Below are 21469 nucleotides of genomic sequence, written 5' to 3' on the forward strand. Positions count from 1 at the left end.
GGGCTTTCCGGGACCCCACTTAAATTCTCTCGATCCAGCCCCTCCCTGAAAGAGGACTGACTTAGGGAGGTGTGAAGGGGAGAACTGAACTCGAGCTCGCCTCTCCAGCTTTGGCGCCCGTGCACAGTGGGCTAAGATCAGGGAAGAGCCCTGGAGATTGGGGTTCAGAGAACCTGGCTTAGCACCTGTGTGACCCTGCCCAAGTCTCCTCCCCTCTCTGGGCCCCCCTTTCCCCTTTGTGGAGGTGGGATTGAACCAGCTGAGGTAACATATGTAAAACGCTTTGTAGATCTTAACTCACTAAGTACATATATGTTACCTATCAGACATACTGCATGCTCAGTGGTCCCCAGCAGCCCCTGGGGTGGGGGAGGGAAAGACACAGAGGCTCGCAGATCCTTGAGCACTTCCTACCCCGGAGTCTAGAAGCTATGGCTCCGTTCGTGAATCTGGCTGTTGGGTTCGTCCTTTGCCCAGGACACTGACAAGAACCAACCTTGGACAAGAATTCACCCGGGCAGGAAAGACTCCCGGATCTCTAGGGAGGATGCATGATTTGGGGCTAATAAAAGGGCTTGGTTTGTTACCTTGTGATTAGTATGCCATGGTTCAGAATCGTGGAAGTGTCACCGAGGATGAGAGAAAGTCCCGTTTGCTTGGCCATGTGGGTTCATGGAAATAGCAACATGTTTGGAGTGAATGGGCTTTGGCTTCCGTCCCAGCACTGCTGCTTTGAGACCTTGGGTAAATCACCTAGTCTCTGGGCCTCAGTTTCCTCATCTGAAAAGATTCGAGGATTGTTCTACATGATTTCCAACAGTCCTTCCAGATCTCCACCCACGTTTTCGACTTGAGTTTTGCTTTGCTTACTTAACCGGCCTTATGGTGTTGAGGATTGAGGGTCTGGGAATTCAGGTTGGTTTTTGTTTGTTTGTTTGTTTTTTAGGCAGGTGTTAAGAAGTTTTGACTACCAGACTATACTTTTAGGTGTCTACTTAGTGTGGAGGACTGTGAGGGATCGCAGATGCCATATAAATGGAAGAACTCGTCAGTGCTTTCAGGGAGGGGCAGAAAAATAAACAGGAGCAAAACCACAGTGACTTAAATCATACATAGTAATGTCAACAAGTGTGAATGGCCCACGGTGTATGTACTGTATAGGATATGAAAGTGGTCAGAGCTGGGGAAGGTTAATCAGGAATGACCTTCTGGAGGAGGCTTCTTGTTTCATTATAAGGTAAGTTGGAAAGATAAGGAAATGTAGAGCTTCCTCTTGGCAATTTTCTTGTATGGAGTGAGGCCTAAGTAAGTATGGGATAAGTGAATGTCTGGTTAGACGCCCTTAGCCTCTATTCTACTTTGTGGATGATGGGGGTTATTAACATTAAAAATAAAACTTTCTCTCCCAATTCTCTTATACACTCACGCTGCTTATCTCCTCTGCTGGAATAGAAGGTCCTCTAGTCAGTCAACAAGCCTCTAATAAGTACTGTGAGGATAGGGTCTTCCAGATCTTTGTCTCTTTCCCGGTGCTCAATGTGACTTTTAACAAGGCACTTTTCATGTCTAAACTGGTAAGCGAACTAACTGCCACGACAGCCTCCTGGGGTTGTTCAATTCAACAAACCTACTCAGTGTTCAACAAACATTACTTGCCAAGCGATGACTGTGTTTAGCGCTGGGGATATAAAGGCAGACGTGAAATGGCCCTAGCCCTCAGGGAATTTACACTCTATCGGAGAGATACAGCTTGTGAACAGGAAAGAGAGTGATGAAAGAAGCAATAAAGTGCTTTGAAGAGTGTAGCTGGTGGCCCTTGGGGTGGGAGGCTGAAAAGGGAGGGCACGGAAGGCAATGCTGTTAGGGTCTGGCATTGCACGAATGTGTGACCACTCCCCTCACTCAACACAGATAACAGTTCTTCTCCAGCTTGGGGAGACTGGCCAGAGGCAGAAAAACTTACCCCCTGCAGTCCCTGGTCAGGAGCTTCTCCTTAGCCCTTGGAGGACAGACATTGGCGGTCACTGTGCAGTCACTGGGCACATACTAGCAACTTTGTCAGCGTGACAGAACCTACAAGAGTTTACGTTCCGTTGGTGCAAACTGTGGTCGTCATCTCCATGTGGCGCCAGATATAGACTGGATAAGACCTTGCAGATGACTTAGTCTAACCTTCTCACTTTACAGAACAGAAAACTGAGATCCAGGGGCTGATGAGACTTAGTATCCTAGATCTAAAACTACAAGAGGAAAGGGGAATAGAATAAACATTTATGTAGCACCTGCTGCATACCAGGCACTAAACACTTTACAAATATCATCTCATTTGATCTTTACAACCTTGTGAGGTAGGTGCTATTATTATCCCCCATTTTATAGTTGAGGAACACTGAGCTTCCTCAGTTTTAACAGAGGTTGAGTGACTTACCTGAGGTCATTCAGCTAGTAAGCGTCTGAACACAAATTTGAACTCAGGTCTTCCTGACTCCAGAGAAGGGATTTTAAGAGGTTAGTCTCCTCATTTTAAAGAGGAGAAAGCTGATGCTGACTAAAGTAATGAGAGATATAGGATCATAGTTCTGGAGTCCAAGAAGCTTGATAGGACTTGAGAAAGCAGTGTGATCTGGAATAAGAAAGACCTGGGTTCAAATTGCACTCCTGATACTTTCCTAGCTGTGTGACCCCTGCCAAATCACTTAACTTCTCTGAGACTCCATTTCCTTATCTTATTATTTAGTATCCCCTTATGGGGATGCTGACCGCTCAGAATGCCCACCTCCGAGGGTTGTTTTGAGGCCCAAACAAGATAATGTGAGTAAAGTGTTTTGCGGGCCTTAAAGTGTGATCTAAATGTCAATTGTTGTGGCTAATTGGGAAAAATGCTTAAGGCTCTGGCCAGCAAGAGGCCCACTCGACCTGTTCCCTGGGCTGGTGTGGGAGGGCATGGGATGGCCTCTGTGGTCCTGTAATTCTAGAAGGAGGCTGCTGCAGCCTCTGTATACACAGTAATGGCTCAGGCTTCACTGTTGCATGTCACTAGCTGAGAAGTGACCCTGCCTCCTTTGTTCCTGGGTTCCCTTCAATTTCTCTGGTTGAGCCTGAATCTGCCACTTAGTAGGTGTGTGACCCCTGAGCAAGGCAACCCGGCTTTCTGAACCTTGTTTCTCACTCTGTAAAATGAAAATTTTGGACTAGGCGACTTCCAGGTTCCTTCCAACTCGAAATCTGTGATGTTAGGATCTTTCTGGGCCTCAGTTTCTCATTCTGTAAAATGAAGAGGGTGGACTCCATGGTACCAAACTTAAGAAATAGAGCTATTAATCCATAATAAGAATCCCTGCAGCTGCAGAATAACTTAGTTTTAAAATGTAATGACATTAACATCATGCATTTTTACTAATTTTTGTTAAATATTTCCCAATGACATTTTAATCTGGTTCTGTGTTTGACACCTGTGGGCTGGATGGCCTCTCCAGCTATGATCCTGAGTCTTATCACTTCTCTGGACCTCGGTTTCTTCCTCTAATGGACTAAGCCATTTGTCGTTATTTACTCGTGTCCAACTCTTCATGACCCCGTTTGGGGTTTTCTTGGCAAAGATCCTAGAGGGGTATGCCATTTCCTTCTCCAGCTCATTTGACAGATGAGGAAACTGAGGCAGACGGGCTTAAGTGACTTGCTCAGGGTCACTCAGCTAGTAAGTATCTGAGGCCAGATTTGACCTTGGGTCTTCCTGACTCCAGGCCCAGTGCTCTATACACTGCACCACCCAGCTGCCCTATTGGACTCAATCCATACAGCCCTAAATCTGTGACCCTCTGATGAGGTCCCCCTCCTGTGGTCAGGGCTGCCTTTGCTCTTTACTTACACGTGATTTCACCTATATGTAGATGTCGGTGGGGAGGTCACAACATTGACTTGCCCTGGGTTCTCCTTAGTCACAAGCCCTGAATCCGTCCAGGGCGGGTTCTGCCCATGTCAGCATTTTCTTAGTGGATCCCAGGGATTACAAATGAGGTTGGCAGGGCTCTCCCCTGGAATGCAAAGCTCCTCCTGTCTCATGCTGCTCACTTTCCACCTACCCTGTGATGAAAGCGATCATGGCCTTTAGTAGCTATGATGGATCTTTGAAGGAGAGAGAGCAAAGTATACTAATGATAACTTCTAGGCTGGGAGAACTTTCTTTACAATAACCCCATGAGATAAATAGTTCTGGTATTGTTCCCATTTCACAGCTAAGGAAACTGCCTCAAATGGTAGAACCTCAGAAACTGATGTTTTTATTAGTGGAAGTGGCATGAAAGATGATGTGTTTACCATTTGCTTTGTCCTTGCCCCCTAAGGACCCGGGTTCCTTTCCATGTGATCTGTGGCTCAGACCTTCTGTGAAATGGGAAGAATAGCAGGGATGGCATTTTTTGCCTTTCTTTGTATCCCCAGCACTTAGTGCTGTGCTGGCACGTAGTTCAGCCGACTGACTGATGGGCATCCATCACGCCCCCAGTTATTGAGCAGACCACATTGTCGCAATCACACAGTTGACTCTGTTGGGCAGAAACACAAGATCCGATTGTATTTGTCAGCATGTCATAGCAAACAAAATGCCTCCCTTGGAGTCAAGAATACTTGGGTTCAAATCCTACCTCAGACCTAAGTTGCCCTGAACAGGCAAGTAAACTTTCTTAGCTGAAGTCTCCTCATCAGTAAAGCAAAATGGGGCATTAATATCTATAGCACTTACCTGGCAGGGTTGTTGTGAGGATTAAATGAGATAATCTGTGTAAAACACTGAAGACTTTAAAACTCTGTACAAATGTCTCTTGGGATGCATTGCTTGTAGATTACGAAAAAGAAAAGCAAGTGGTTGAGCACACGACAGATATGGCATGAACACTTGGTTTGTACCTCTGGTGGGACTCCTGGGTTCTTTTGAAGATACAATGTTAAGGATGCTTGTTATTAAGGTCACTATGGTGGCTTGGCTTCTCCAGTTGCGGCATTTTCCTCTGAGAGATTTCTCCTTCTTTTCCCTTACCTCTTGGATTTGGATTTAAGTGAAGCAGTTTCATGCAGAAGTCAAGACATCACCCCATGATGTCATTGGTCCTCTTCGAAAATGAAGGATAAACAACAGCCTTGACCTCTCCTATTCTGTCTCCATCAGGGTTGTTGTATTCTGGCCGAGAGTGGTTTCCGTTATTCCTTTCTAGAAGGAAATGGTTTTGGAACCCCAGAGCCACACTAACAAGAAATACAGGCATCCAGTGTTGGCGCTCACAGTGGCAACCAACCTGATAGAAAACTCTTCTGGAGCCACACTCCACAAATTCTCTACCAGCAACTAGAACTGTGGAATGACACATCAGTCACTTCCCAACAAACAACCTCTTCGTAATAATACCTCCCTATTAAAAACAGTTGAGCAAAGGCACAGGAAATAGGACTGACAGCACATTGTTGCCAACTACATTCTTCCTTTCTCCCCTACCTGGAAAACTAGCTCTTTTAATAAAGAATAAAAAAGAAAGAAGGAAAAAAGCATTATGACTAAACTAACCAACACATTAGCTGAATCTGACAGTCTTCTACCTCTGCAAAAAAAGAGTGAATGGCACTTCCTCATTTCTTTGGGGACAAATTATGTTAAGATATTAATACCACTGAGTATTTGATACAAAGATTCCTCCCTCCCCCTCAATCCATGACTTTTTTCTTATTCTATATGCATTGATTTTGTTCATGCAAAAACTTGCATTATGTATTATAGCGTCTAGTTTGACTTTTATAACCTCTGATCTCATGTCTGCTTATTAAATATTTTTCCTCTATCTAGTGCCTTAAAAGATATAAATCCCCATTCTCTTCTATTTTGGGGGGAAGGGCTTACTTTTTGTATTTAAGGAATGAGTAATTGAATGAATGAAAAAGCATTTATTTAGTGCTTTCTCTGTGTCAGGCATGAGGTGTGTGTGGTAGGTCTGGGTCAGAATAGATATGGCAAATTCTCACCAATCAGAAGTTCAGGGTGAGAGCGGCAGTACAAGTTTGGGGGACAAGTTTGCTTACTTATTTGAAATTTATTGTGTTATACAATTACAGGAGCCAGCCTAAATCTCTGTTTTGACCAACTGCTTTCCAGTTTTCCTGGAAGTCCTTTTTCTGTGTCTCCACCAAATTCTTTCATGAGTGTGATGTAGCCACAAACACTGCCTTGATGAGCTGAACTGGCTTCTTGATGGGCAAGGTCAGCAGATGTCGCAGCTGTTGCTCTGACTTCTTGATAGATTCACCTGCTGTGGTTACCAGCAGATTCATCTGTGGAGTTGCCACGTCTTTGGTGACTTATTTCAAAGATCATGTATAACATGATGAATATGAGGGCACCTACTATCAGAAAAGAATAAACACAGGAGACAAAAGAAATAGAGGTGTCATGTATTCACGGCCACATGGCGTCAAGGTGGAAAAGAGAGAAGGCTGATGACCCTCTCCCACCCAGAGGTCCACAGCACTTCTTCTTCCTTCCAAGCCAGGGAAGAGAGGGAGAGATTGTCTTCTTCTCCTTTTATAGGCCCACTCAGGTCTGATTTAGCCTCCAATTAAAATACTTTTTATCACCATTCAGTAAAAGAACAGGAACCAGAGTGTACGTTTACCTGCTCTGAGGTGGAAAGAAGGGCTCCTCCATCCTACACTCTGGAAGCCTCCACAAACGTCAGCACCTGGCGTGGTATATTACCCGTGGTCTCAGGAGCCTCCTTAGCGGGCCCCTCCATGACACTTCCACACTGTCAATGGGTGAACTGTCCATTTAGTTCTACATTCTTTGTTCCCTACACCTTCATCTATCTGCATTTTCTTCTTTTATGTTGTTTCCTAGAGTTGTTACATTCATAAACCCCACTTTGTTCAGCCATTCTCCGCCTGCTGAACGTTAAGTTTGCTTCTGGTTTGCCACTATGACAATGAATGATTTCTGAGTCTGTTTGCATAGCTATGGTCTTTCTTCCCTTTTTATTGCATCCTAGCAGCTGGCTCTCTGGGGCAAAGGACTGGCCAGTTTCATAATTTACTGGACTGTGGCCAGATTAAGGTATAGAAGGATTGCACCGATTCCCAATTCTAACTAGGATAGTTCTAGTTACAATTCTAGTAGGATAGAGTCTGCTTCCCTATTGGCTCTGCCAGCAATGACCTGTTTTGTTTTTTTTAAAGGAGCATCTCAATTTGACAGGTAAATGCATTCAAAGGAAGTTTCTCCCCCCAGAGTTAATTAAAATAATTCCCTCATTTTACAAGCTCGTCATTGTAGCGGAAGTGGGATGGTTCTGGATTTGGCGTCTACAGCTATAAGAAACCTTTGAGGTTTCTAGGATGCAGCCCCTCCATTTTACAGATGAGGACACTGAGGCCCAGGGAGGGCAAATGACTTTTGGGATCCTAGACCTAGAATTGGGAGAGATCTTAGAAGCCACCTTGCTCAACCTCTGCATTTTATGGATGGGATAACTGGGGACTGGGGTTCAAATACTCCCATTGTATAGATGGCTCATTGTAGGTGCTTAATAAATGTTTGTTGATGATTGATTGGTTTGTCACATTCCCTCTCTGGGCTTCAGTTTTCTCATCAATAAGGAGGGAGAACTAGATGGTTTCTTTGGTTTCTTCTAGTCTAAATTTATGGTCCTGTGACTTATAAACAAGGGAGAAAGGTGGTTCAGTGGTTGGAGCATCTGGCCTGGACTCAGGAAGACTCATCCTCCTGAGTTCAAGTCTGGCATCAGACACCTACTAGCTGTGTGACCCTGGACAAGTCACTTAATCCTGTTTGCCTCAGTTTTCTCCTTTGTAAAATGGCAAACCACTCCAGTATCTTTATCAAGAAAATCCCAAATGGAGTCACAAAGAGTCAGACACGACTGAAAAACAAGGAAATTTTTTTTGCTAATAGTTTATATTTTATTAACAGTATTAATATCTTAATGCCACATTTTAAAAGAAAAATAGTAGTAATGATTATAGTTTTTACTTTTCATCTCCAAATCCAAACATATATTGTCCAGGATGAAGATAAAAGAGGTCGAACAGATTCAAAAACTAGACCTTGGTTCTCAGTACAGGTTATCTGAGGACTTTCACTGAAGAAACCAAAAATTAAGTCAATTTGAAATAACCTTGCAGAAGGTCGGGCTGTTTTACCATGGGCATGGTGCAGTGGCAGTAATTTTGGGTTTAAAGTCAGAGAAACAAGATTCAAATTCTAGCTCCAGCATTTATATGGTCTTATCTTCAGTACCCCCTTCTGACCCACTGTTTACTCATCTGTAAATGAAAAGGTTGAATCAGATGTCCTCTGATGTCCCATCTAGCTTTAAATATATCATACTCTGCTGTTATAAAGACAAGAAGTACTAGGATGTACTTTTGTTTAAAGGAACAGTTTTCCAAACTTTGGCTTCTATAGTTTCTAGAATAATGATGGCTCACGTTTACATAGCACTTTCAGATTTACAAAGCCCTTCTCCCCCAGGCGACATTTGCCAGAGAGATCTCCTTGGAGATAGCCGGCACTATCATGATATAACAATTGTATCTCTATTTCCTACCAGATGATAGACTTCATTTACAGAATGATAATCCCAGCAGAAGGTAAGTTCTTTGAGGTCAGTGACTCTTTTGTGTTTAACCTCTGAGTCCTCTCTTCCATCCATCTTTCAAATTGTGATCACAAGCAGCTGCGGCACTCCACAGCCGTTCCTAGATTTCAGCTTCCCAACACTGTGCCATATTGGTTTATTGGATGTTGGCAGACCAGAGATAACAAGGCGCCACATTCACAGGCGGGCAATCTTGAGACAGGATTTTAAACAAATTTGAACTCAGTTCTTCCTTGTGTTGAGACTATCTCTCTCCAAAATGATAACGATAATAATAATAATAGCTAATATTTATATAGAACTTTAAGGTTTGCAAAGTACTTTACATTTTTATCTCATTTGATAAAGGGGGAAGTAACAACTTGGTGGGTACTGGTGGTCAGGTCTTCACTATTGACTGTAGAAAGGGATATTAAGTTGATTGTAGTATGTAATGCACCAGCCCCTTCTGACTAGAAGACCCCAGTGCTCCTGCATTGGTAATACCTTTCCCAAAGAGTTTCATGGTTGACCATTAACAGAGTAATTGCCCTGGCTCCTCAGATGGGTACTCTGCCCAAGAGGAGAACACAGGGGTTTGTAGCCTTGTGTATTGAGATCTGGGAGAGATCTTAGGGGCCACCTCATCTAACCCTCTTCATTTTATGAAGAAGAAACTGAGACCCAGAGAACTTGGGTCACTTGCCCAAGATCATAGGGTGCTGGTTTTAAAGAGAAGAGGGATCTCGGAGCCACATTTCTTGGAGGACAACACTGAGACTCTGAAAAAAAAAAATCATAGACACAAGGAAGGTCTCCCTGAACTAAAATTCTTCTTCCAAGTCATTCCGGCTTCCTGGCAGAATCCCTGCTGTGGCCTCAGCCCCCTCAGGGCTCCAGCTGCTGCATTTACACTTCTTATTCCTTCCTCTCTTTCTCTCTCTCTTTCTCTCTCTCTTCCTCTCTCTGTCTCTGACTCTCTCTCTCTCTCTCACACACACACACACACACACACGTACACATACATACATACTTTCTCATACACACTCCACGCACATATACATACACACTCACACATGTACTCTCTCTTCTTTTTCTCTCACACATATATACATTCTTATACACACATTCTATTTTTCCCTCACACATACACTCTCTTCTCTATCACACACATACACACATACTATCTCACAAATACTCTCTCACACACACACTTTCCTTTTCTCTCTTACATGCACACACATATACACTTATACACAATACCCTCTCTCACACACATATACACACTCTCTCTTCTCTCACTCTCACACTCTTCTCTCTCTTATACATATGCATACACACACTTTGTCACACATACATACTCCTTCACATATACATATATACACACACATTCTCTCTTCTCTCTCTCACACACACACACAATACACACTCCTTTTATCTTTTTCTCACACACATATACACACACATTCTCTCTATTCTCTTATACACACATACTTTCTCACATACATACTTTCTTGTCTCACACACGCACAAACACACATATACACATATAAACACTCTCTTCTCTTTCACATACATACTCTCTTACATACACACTTTCTTTCTTCTCCCTCTCTTTCTCATACACACATGTACACACACACACATACACTCTCCCTCTTTTTCTAACTCTCCTCCCTCCCCCCAGTCATACACACACACACACACACACACACTCACTCTCACTCTCTCTCTCACTCTCTCTCCCCACTGGCTCCTCCTACATGTCCCTGCCCCCTCTCTCACCTAAGAGTTGCTGCCTTCCTGGGTAAACTCGTTCGGTAAGGAAGCCTCCTGGACTCTTTCCATGAATTCAGGTGGCACTCATTTGCATAAATGTATACCATTTGCATTCTCTTTTAGGAAAAACCCAAGCTCAAAGAGTGTGTTCTCTTCTTTCCCAGTACAATGCATCTAAGAATGGCCACCCTGAGCAGGGAGTGCGGCCTTTGGTGATGGGGGATTGGTTGATGGTGGGGGTAGGACCTGCAGGATGTTCTGAGTGTGGGTTCTCAGTTCTGCAGGTCTGGAACCTCAATGCTAAGCTGTGACAAAGCATCCTGGTCTTAGGATCATAGCATTAGAGCTGGGGGGGGGGGGGGGGCCCTGGAGCTCATGTAGTCCACACATCTCATCTTACAAAAGAAACTTAGGCACTGACATAATAAGTAGCTTGTCCAAGGTAACAGTTCCACAAGTGATAATGGCAGAGCTAGGGTTTGAACCTGAGTCCTTTGACTCCAGATCCAGCATTTTTTCTAGCATGGATCAGACATTAGGATGATCGCCTCCTCGCCCAGGCCAAAGAACTTCATGTTAAAATGGTCACTGGATGAGATGTCAGAAGAAATTCTAATCCTGGGTCTGTAGAATGGGGATAACCACATGGGCTCTGCTGACCTCACAGGCTTGATGCAAGGGTCATTGACAAGCAACATGGACGTTGAGGTGGCTGGGCAATAGCTAAGTGTCAATCAAACCTATGATGGTATTATCATGGCGGCTGGAAAACCAATAAAATAACACAGGGTAATGAGTGTGAAATTTGGAGTCAGAAGACCTAGCTTTAAATCCCTTCCTGGCCTTAGTGCTCATGTGACTTTGGGCCCCGCCCCTTCCTCACTTTGGGCCAAACTTCCTCAGCTTGAAAATGAGGAAGTTGCCAAGATAATCTACAGTTCTCTCCAATGCCTCTCAATCTATGACCCAGTGACAAAAACAGCTGAATGATATGAGCAGCACATGTGTGTCTGTTTGCCAGTCCCACCCCAGGATACTTTCCTACATGGGAAAATCAAAGGGAGGTGAGAAGAACATTGGAATGTATGCAGTCAGAGCAAGGAAGATGCTAATTAAGGGATAAGCTTGTGAAGAAACAGCCCCAGTCTAGGAATGGGCAGCCAGTCCAGGCTCGGTGGTCTTTTTCTCTGTTCCCTAATAAGCACATGCTCCACTGATGGGACAGTAGCTTTTCTTGTCCATCCCTGCCTCTCCATCTGTCCATCAGCTCTTCCTAATCTCCAGATCTCAGGCCAGTCACAGTAAAAAACAAAGGAATCTGCTATCTGTGTAGATCTAGAAAGGGTACCTTTTAGGAAAGAAAAGCTGGGAATTTTGCTGCTGGGAGGTTCAGTTTTGAGTGGTTGGCCTCTTCTTTCCTAGGGCCCTTTCTTTCCCAAGTCTGCCCAGGTCATCTGTGGGGTTCCTATCCTCTGGTTTGGGTCCCCTTCCCTCTGGCCAGGATAGAAGACCCACCATCTATTTCTCTCCAAACTCCTCAGTCCCAGCATCCCATAGAGCCATTCAGGATCTTGTGACTTCCTCGAACCACACCAGAAGTGCTCTGGTTGTTTCAGAATGGATGCTTAATAGGTGTTTGCCAGTTGGAATTGAATTTCAACATGCCTTGGCCTCTGATTGTCTGCAGCCAGGGAGGGTGTGCCTTTGCCTCCCACAGAGCCTGTCATTGTCTCGAGCTCCCAGTCCCAAATGGGGATAATTACCTTGAATCCTGATAGAATGAGCTTTGAGCCCAACTCAGATGCTCAAATGGACCCATGATCCCCTCCATGTGAATGTGCCATCCGGTGATGCAGGTGGCGTCTTGGGCAGCTCTCCTCTCTATCCTCCCATCAGTTCCCTGCACCATGGTGGAGGCCTGCCTCGGTTTCCCCAGTTGTCACAAGGACACCAGCAGATCTCTTGGTCTGCCCACTCTCTGTCAGCCTCGCCACACGATCAGCCCGTCTCCTTTTTCTTTCATACATTTCTCTGATAGCATCCTTTGCTCCAAGTCTCCATGGAGTTCTTCATAGGTCAGATGTTACAGCCGAAGCTGTCTCTCCATGGCCCATGACTGTGGTCACCATCTTCAGTTCTTCTGACTGTTGTATTCCATGTCTTAAAGCAGGATGACAGCACTTGCCTCTGCTTTAAGTGACCTTGGGCAGTTCGCTTAAACTGGGCCTCAGTTTCCCTATCTTTCAAAAGAGGGGGGTGGGACTAGATGGGCTCTAGAACATTCCGGAAATGTTTAGGGAACAGCTAGCTTGAGTGGAGGTGAGACCATGTAAGTGAGGGTTATGTGGAATCAGTCTAGATGGAGAGGCTGGAGCCAGATTGTGAACAACATTAAATACTGAATAGAAGTTTGAATTTGACACTTGAGGAAGGGGGGTCCACTTCACCATCCATCCCGTTGCTCTGTGTAGAGTCCCAGTGACCAGTACAAATCATGGCAATGATTTGTAGCAATTTTCTATAATTCATTAAGGTTTACAAAGTATTTTCTTCCCAATTATCCTATTAGGTAGGTCATGTGAGTAAATGTGCCCATTTCATAGATGAAGAAACTGAGTCCCAGAAGTGGAATGTGACTTGCCCAGGATCACAGAGCTCATAGAGCTTAGTGGCGAACCCATGGTCTCTGACTTATCATTTCAGTGGGTTTGAGAGATGACCTCGATGATCTAATGTTATGTTGTGTGTGGTTTTGACAAGCAAGAGCTGGAGCCTTCCACTAAGGTTTCCTAGGAGAGATGGGCAAAGAGCTGGACTTTGAATAAGGCAAGAAGCATGGAGAGTCTTCCAGGACCTCAAAGGTGATTAATATATTACTCACAAAGTTAGTCATTTCTATCATTCACCACATTGTGGTGGAGCAGGGACCTAGCGGGACGTCTGCATCATTCACCAAGCCTACTGTTGTTATTTTCAAGCAACCTATGGCTCCTGCTGAAAAGGGAAAGGGAAGCCCCGCTGTTTCTTTGAGAATCTTGTAAATGCCTCAAGGAAGAGAGGATTAACTATTATATTCATTGTTTAAACGCCAAGGTGCTTAAAAATAATTGACCAACCTCAGCTCAGAGCTCTGGGCTCTGAGTTCATTTGGCAAACACTTTTACTGGCGTCCAAGCAGATTTCCGCCCTGCAAGATTGTTGGTGCTAGGAGCCTAGGTTTCAGCTCTAATTGGTCTCCTTGCTTCCAGCCTTCCTTCCCATTTTACAAATAATGAAACTGAGGCCCAGAAATGTCGGATGAATGGTCTGTATCAATGCTGCTGCATCAGTGCTTAATAGACTCACACATTTAAAGAAGGAGGGAACCCTGGAGATCTTTGAGTCCAACCCCCTCATTTTAGAGATGAAGAAAATGAGGCCCAGAGAGGGGAGGGACTAAGCATTTATAAGATGTCTACTATATGCCGGGCCCTGTGTTATGCATTTTTTACAATTATCTCATTTGATCTCACAACAACCATTCGAGGGAGATGCTGTTATTATCTCTATTTTACAGTTCAGGAAACTGTGGCAAATAGAGATTAAGTGACATCCCCAAGGTCACACAGACAGTATGTAGCAGAGCTGGGCTTTGAATCTAGGTATACCAACTCCAAATCCCATGGCCTTTCCATTATACCATCTTGCTTCTCATACTCAAACACTCCAATGGCTCTCTGAGCTCACCTTTGAGCATGTTTCCTCCAACAAGGCAGATGTCAGCCCATTCAGGGCTGCCTAGACTGTATGTTCTCTCAGGTTTGCCACAGAAATTGTGCCCAAAACTCTGGAAGGCTTCCTCTGTTTCTCCTGGCATTGTGATGGGGCCAGGGGAACACACCAACTGTCCACCTGTCATCCCTAGGCTTTGACTCAATCCACGTTATGAATAACAAAACTGGGTCTCTTCAGAGTAAAGTGAAAACATGAGCTATTTCTCCAGCAGTTTTGGAGTTTGAAGCACCAGAGCACCTGCTCTCTGTTTCTGTGTTTTAGGTGGCTGGGTTTTTGAGGGAATTTAAAGACTTGATTATGGTCTACCAAATGTCAAGGAACTCTTTTAAAATTTTATTTATTTTTGCAAGCACTTATTATTCTTCTCTCCCACGGCCTCCCCCATTGAACGATTAAAAAACTAGCAACAAAGCCCTCCTTACAAATATTCATAGTCCGTTAAATTCTCTGGTTGGCCATATCCCAAAATGTATGTCTCACTCTGCATTTTAGGGCCCATTAGCTTTCTGGCAAAAGGTGGTGGGAATCTCATCTTCAGCCTTTGGGTCTGTGGCTGGGCATCACATTGACCAGAGTTTTAAAGCCCTTCAATGTTGTTTTTCTTCATTATGAGTTGATCATTGTTTAAATTGTTCTTCTAGTCTGGGTCACCTCTCTTCAAATCCTAGAGTTCGTAGAGGCCAGTTGCCCTGAGACTCCCAATTCATCATTTATTATAACACAATTGAATTCCATTGTATTCTTATACCATAAATTGTTTAGCCATGGGTGGAACCCCTTTGTTACAATTTGGGGCTACTAGGAAAGGAGCTGCTACCAGTATTTTTGCATATGTGCAACCCTTTTAATCTCCTTCCAGTATAGATCCAGCAGTAATACAGCTGCATCAAAGGGGATGCATACACTTTCTAGGTATGGTTCCATATTGCTCTCTAGAAGGGTTGACCAATTCACAGTTCCACCAAGAAGGCACTAGTATGCCTGTTTTACCACAGCCCCTCCAGCATTTGTCATTTAAGGACATTTAATATTTAAAGATAAAATTTCAACTAGGTGATGTGGTAGAGTGCTGGACCAGGAATGAGGAAGACCTGAGTTCAAAACCTGCCTCAGACATTTCCTGGTCTAGTCACTTAACTTTTCTCACTGTCACATTCCCTATCTGTACAATGGGAATGATAATTGTACCTCCCTACTGTATCCTGGGCCATCTCTAGTTGTCCTGATCTATATCTGGCCACTGAACCCAGATGGCTCCAGAGGAGAAAGTGAGGCTGGTGACTTTGCACAGCCCTCCCTCACTTAAATCCAATTCACTTGCATGTCATGGCATCACCTCCCTGATGTCATGGTCCTATTGGAAAACTGAAGGGCAAACCATACACAGTACCTATCTCCCAGGTTTGTTGTGAAGATTAAATGAGATAATATTTGTAAAGTATTTTGCAAAGCTTAGAGCACTATTTAAATTCTAGTTACCATTGTCGTTGTTATTATTTTTATTAGTCATGGCCACACAGTGGAATCTGTCCTGAGGTTGAACTCAGTGGCCCCATGGGCTCTTTCTAGCCCTCAATCTAAGATCCCTCCCCACCAGAAACCTAATTTCGGCAGCGGGTGAGCCCCTTGTATGGTTCTTATAACTAAATTAAGGCCAGTGTCTGCTTTCTGGCATAAGACAAGGCATACTGATAGGGAAGTGAATGAATGAATAGAAACAGAATATTTCGTCATGGAAATCCAATTTTTGAGGCGCTCCTGGAGGAGTGTAGCATGGTGAATGTGTATTGGGGGTAGGCCAGCTTCCTTGACAGGAAGTGAGGACTTACTACTAATTGATTAATTACTCGGAGCCAGACGGCCCAAATGCTTCCTTAAGGCTCATTTCAATTTCTTTTCTTTTTTCAAACTGACACAACGAGAGACTTTGACACTGTTGTGTATGTCACTGGTTGAAGTTCAGGTTTAATGATCTTTGGGGTTTTATCCCCTAATAGGTGGTTTTTACATGTGACTAGAACTTAGTACACAGAGTTGGAAACTAGTCATAATATAAAAAGTGGGTGTAAGGTCTGTCCTATTCATCCCAATACATAGGGCACCCCAGGCTCGAACTAAGATATTTCTGCCATAGAGCTCTTGAGATGCTTCTACTACAATGGAAAGAGTATTGGTTTTGGAGCCAGAGGAACTTGGTTTGAATTCCCTCTCTGTCATTTACTGCCTCTGGGACCCTGGGCAAATTTCTCAACTTCTCTGGGCCTCAGTTTCTTCATCTGTAAAATGAGGGGATTGGACTAGAGAACTTCTCATTTCTAGCTGGGTTCTCCCAGTTGTAAATCTGTGATTCCATGATCTGTCTTCAGGAAAGTGCGGAGAACCAAGGCTTGTGGAATGGACCTTGAGTCTAGCCAGCAGAGGGCAGGAGCCACCCAGCCATTGTCCACTCTTCCCTGAGTCCTGGGGAGAATAAAATAATGGCCACTGGGAAAAAGGCCTTTATGTAGTAACCCACCAGAGGAGGCTTGGATTTCCCAGAAGTAGATGGTTGCCGTGCTGAAGCAATGGGCTGTTTGCCCACTGGGAGTCAGAGAGCAGGTCAGGTCTTCGGGAGAGTCACCAGCCAGTCTTCCTGTGGTTCTTGAAGGTGATGTCCGGCTCTCTCCATCTAGTGATGACATTGCTATATGTGAGCTTGCTTGTAGTCAAAAGCTCCCCTTTGTCCCTGGCAAAGATGATTGTCCCTGGCTGCTTCTCTGAGATCCCGAGATTTAGGTGCAATTATTTCTCACCATTTTGACTTCTGGTTGTAATGCCCCCTTCCCTCCAGCCTTACTCCCATGCTTCCCCATGCTGGAGAGTTGGCCCCAGCCTCATGAAGGCTGTTCCAGGTGAATACCAGAAGCCTTAATTAGGTGACTGGGCTGCTGTGTCCTGGGGACATCTTTCCCCCGGGACCAGCCACAGCACTTAATATAGCACTTGTGGTATAATATTGTGTATTGCAGAACAGTCATCTCTGTATTCCTTGGCTTAGCACAGTGTCTGGCAAAGAGTAGGTGCTTAATAAATGCCTGTCGACTTGACTTTAATATTATCCCCCTGCTAGACTAGTTCCACATGGGCATGGCTGTGTCTCATCTGGCATGGAGGTTCATGGGATCATAAATTCAGAGCAAAAAGAAATCTCAGAGCTGTGTGACTCTGGGCAAGTCACTTAACCCCAACTGCCTACAAAGAAAAAAAAATTAAAGACAAGAAGAAATCTCAGAAGCCATCAAGTCCAACCACCCCATTTTACAGATGAGGAAACTGAGACACAGAGAGAGCGAAGTTAAGTGACTTGCCTAGGATCACACGACTAGCGAAATATCTGAAGCAGGATTTGAACTCGAGTCTTTGTGATTCCAAAGCCCAGTGCTCTATCCCCTGAGCACCTCAATGCCAAGTAGACACCTGTTAAACATATCTTAGATGGAGGCAGCATGGCAGGACAGAGTGACGTTCGAGTCGAGAAGGCTGGGGTCCAAATCCCACTTCTGACACTTACTAGCTGTGTGACCCTGGACATGTAACCTTTCTCAGTCTCGGTTTCCTCATCTGTAAAATGAAAATAATAGCAGCACCTAGTTCCCAGGGTTACTATAAGGATCAAATGAGATAATATGTTAAGCACCTTGCAGAACCTTTAAAAGTGTAACATGAGATATTGTTACTGTTTATTTGAGATAATAATGATAACTGACACATATGTGGCTTTTGTACTATTGTAACTGTTTGGGTTAATAATAATAACTGACACATATGGGTCACTTTAGACTTTATTTAATTTGCTCATCACAACAACCCTGGGAGGGAGAGGCTATTATGATCCCCATTTTACAATTGAGGAAACTGAAGGACAGAAAAGTAGTTAAAAGTGGCTTTCCCAGGATCACACAATGAATGTCAGAAGTGGGATTTGAACCCAGGTTTTCTTGACCCCCGATCCAGCATTCAATCCACTATACAGTGTTGCCTCCAAAAGGAAAGGTCAAGTCGACTCAGTCAGTCAACCAGCATTTATCAGGTGCCTACTATGCACCAAGTGATGTGCTTAACACTGGGGATACAAAGAAAGGCAAATTAAAAACCAGTCCCTGCCCTCAAGGAGCTCCCAGTCTAACAGGGGAGATGAGATACAAACAAGACATCTACTGGCTAGACGGGGATAGTGTCAGCAGGGAGGCGCTAGGATTAAGGAGCGTTGGGCGAAGGCTTCTTGCAAAAGGTCAGACATTAGCCGAGCCGTAAAGAAAGCCAGGAGTTGGAGATAAGATGGATGGAGGGGAAGTCAGCAAGGCAGCCTGGCCTGGTTCAGAGAGGCCGGCCTCCAAAAGGTTGGATTCCCGGTGAGGAGCTTTTTCAGCCCCATCTCAAGAGTGTATATGCAAAGCCTGTGGGTTCGGGATCTGTCTCAATAAAGGCATCATTAACAAAACAAAAAATCAGGATCCTGGGCAGTCAGGAGGTGCCTACCCCTGGGTATTGGGGGAATCTGTCATCCAGCTTTCACGATCTTAATATTATATCACAAAGACTTGGATTCAAAGCTCTGAAGGCTCAAGATAACAATTTTCTCTATTGTTCTTCGTCCTCATCTGGGAGAAGGCTTAATTACAAGCTTACTGGCATTTAAGGGAAAGATCTTCTAAATCTTAGAAAAACTGGCAGTTCCCTGGAGTCCCTAAATCGGGAGGTGTGTGGGAAGCCTTGTGGCATGTGGTTTAGCTGGAATAGGAAGCTGGTTGGCAGACGCCTCCAGTACCCAGGGAAGGGTACCGCTCTTTCTTGTCATTCATTTGCAAAATAGGTGGAGCTCTGAGGAATGATCCCATGTGGGAAGATGGGAATGAGGTGATACTCTTCAGACCACTCACAGAGGAACACTTTTGTCTGGTGCTTGTGGTCACTGTGTTTAGAACCACAGCAAAATCCCCAAGTCTTCTACTGGAGAATGTCTTCATTTTCAGATATTTTGTTATCGAGTTGTTTCAGCCATGTATGACTCTCCTCAACCCCAACTGGGGTTTTTTTTTGGCAGAGATACTGGAGTGGTTTGCCGTTTCCTTCTCCAGCTCATTTTATAGGTGAGGAAACAGAGGCAAACAGAGTTAAGTGACTTGGCCAGGGTCACACAGCTAATAAATGTCTGAGACCAGATTTGAACTTAGAAAGATGGGTCTTCCTGAGTCCAGGGCTGGCGCTCTGTGCACTATGGCGCCCCCAGCGGTCCCTTTGAAATGTTAGCAGGTCTCAAATGTTGAGTTTTATGAACATTTACAAGGTGTGCTTCCTGCTCATTAAAAAGCATCAGCTTTCAGTAGAAAAAAGGATTTCTTTTAAAAAAAGAAAGGGTCAGAAGAATGTGTTCCTATGGTTTCCTGGTCCCCCTTCTTCTCTTTCCCATTTTAAAAGAGGGGGGATTCAGAAAGAGCTCTTGGCTCCAGTGAATGAAATTTTTAACTTCACTTACTTTCTTTGGGTTGGAATTTTCTTTGGAAAAGCTAGGTGGTACAGTGGATAGAGCAATGGGGTCCTAGAGTCCGGAAGGCCTGAGTTCAAATCCAGCCTCAGACACTTACTAGCTGTGTGACCCTGGGCAGGTCGTAACTGTAAAACGAACTGGAGAAGGAAATGGCAAACCAGCCCAGTACCTTTGCCAAGAAAACCCCAAATGGGGTCACAATGTGTCAGACACATGTGAAAAACAACTAAACAACAACAACAAATATTGCTTTGGGGATGTAGAGGATGGAGTGCAGTTTCCAGGCCGTACCTTCCCTATTCTGACAAAGTAGTGTGTGTAAAAATTTTGAAAAGAGTATTTATGTAGCTGAGATAATGAAAGCTACTGATGCTCATTGACTTAAGCTTCGTCATAACTGATAGTTTGGAAAAATGTCAGCTTCAGTTTCCTCATCTGTAAAATGGGTACAATGACATTTCTAGAACCTACCTCATAGGGATGTTGTGCACCTTGGTTCAGATAAGGTATAAAGGACTTCAGAAACCTTAAAATGCTATATCAATGCTAAATTATTACAAGACACCAAATTGTCTCCCAGAATCATTGGCCCAACTCATAGCTCCCACTTAGTGTATTAGTATGTGAAGGTTCTTAGTAAATGGGAGAAAGGGGCTGCTCAAATCTGGGTGGACATTCAGTAGACTTTCTTCCCTTCTTTTTGAAGCCTTCCCTATAATTCTTCTCTAAATCCTAGTAAAAGCAGTCGTGTTCACAAAGGCACAAAGGTCCTTTTACCATGGAGTTTGGCAGCTGATGTAACGTGCCTGAGGATTTATGTACACTGGGAGCCTCTTGAAGGAATTCCCAGGGCTCCCTACAGCCAATGGCACCCACCGCCTGGTTTCTACAGAGCCTTGATGTGGCAGTAGAGCTAAAAGGAAGGTTATTCCCTCCATCTCAGCTTGGGAGAACCCAAAATGGGCCTTTGGATTTAGAGCAGAAGCAGATTCTTGGCTGCATAAAGGATTTCCCTCTCTTGCCATGTAAGGATGTGCAAGGCCCCTTATTCTCCAGCTGCATTTGGTAGCAGGATACCCCGTGTGTGTATATGCATGTGTGTGTGTGTGTGTGTGTGTGTGTGTAGTCCAGCTTGGAATTTTTCCGATCCAGCTGAACAAATATTCTTTTGATTAATTTCTAGGTGTTGGGGTGCCCTTTGGCTGCTCCCCCAACACCCAGGTATCTATGCACTCTCCTGAGTACACACATCCCCTGTACAAAAGTAGCTTTGTTTACTCCCACTCCTTACGCCCAGACTCCCCAGCCAATATTTATCTCGTGTCAGCAGCATATGATGCCTAGAGTTGTTAGAAAGTGCCTGGTGTTGGCTTGGTTAAGACATCAATGAGAACACACATGAGGCAAATGAAGCAGAATTCTTCATGCTTGGTGACAAGGCCTCGGTTCCTGGTCTCAGTCTCCAGCACTGGGGCCCTCAGCAGTGCCAGCCAGCTAGACAAATAACTTCTCAAACGCAGCCTGGAGAAAATCTTGGGTTCTATTGACTTAGGGGGAGAGACTCAGACTTGTAAATAAAAGGTCTGACAAAACCAATGGGCAGAAATATTTCTGCTTGTATTTTAGAACTCCAGGGTCTCACACGTTTGAGCATCTTCTTGTGGTAGAATGAATTGAAAACCTTGGGTTTATGGCATTGGTTGAGAACCAGGTAAATTAAATGTGGAGGGAAGAAAAAACTAGTGGCCTTGGG

General features: G+C 44.3%; 1 protein-coding gene across 1 annotated transcript in view; it reads left to right on the forward strand.

Annotated features, from left to right (window-relative positions):
- CMTM8 (CKLF like MARVEL transmembrane domain containing 8) overlaps positions 1 to 21469 on the forward strand; it is a 60905-nt gene that overhangs the window by 664 nt on the left and 38772 nt on the right. The gene's annotated exons all lie outside the window — the stretch shown is intronic.

The sequence above is a fragment of the Vombatus ursinus genome, unplaced genomic scaffold (genome assembly GCF_900497805.2).
Source record: "Vombatus ursinus unplaced genomic scaffold, bare-nosed wombat genome assembly UNPS02014799.1, whole genome shotgun sequence".
Classification (NCBI taxonomy): domain Eukaryota; kingdom Metazoa; phylum Chordata; class Mammalia; order Diprotodontia; family Vombatidae; genus Vombatus; species Vombatus ursinus.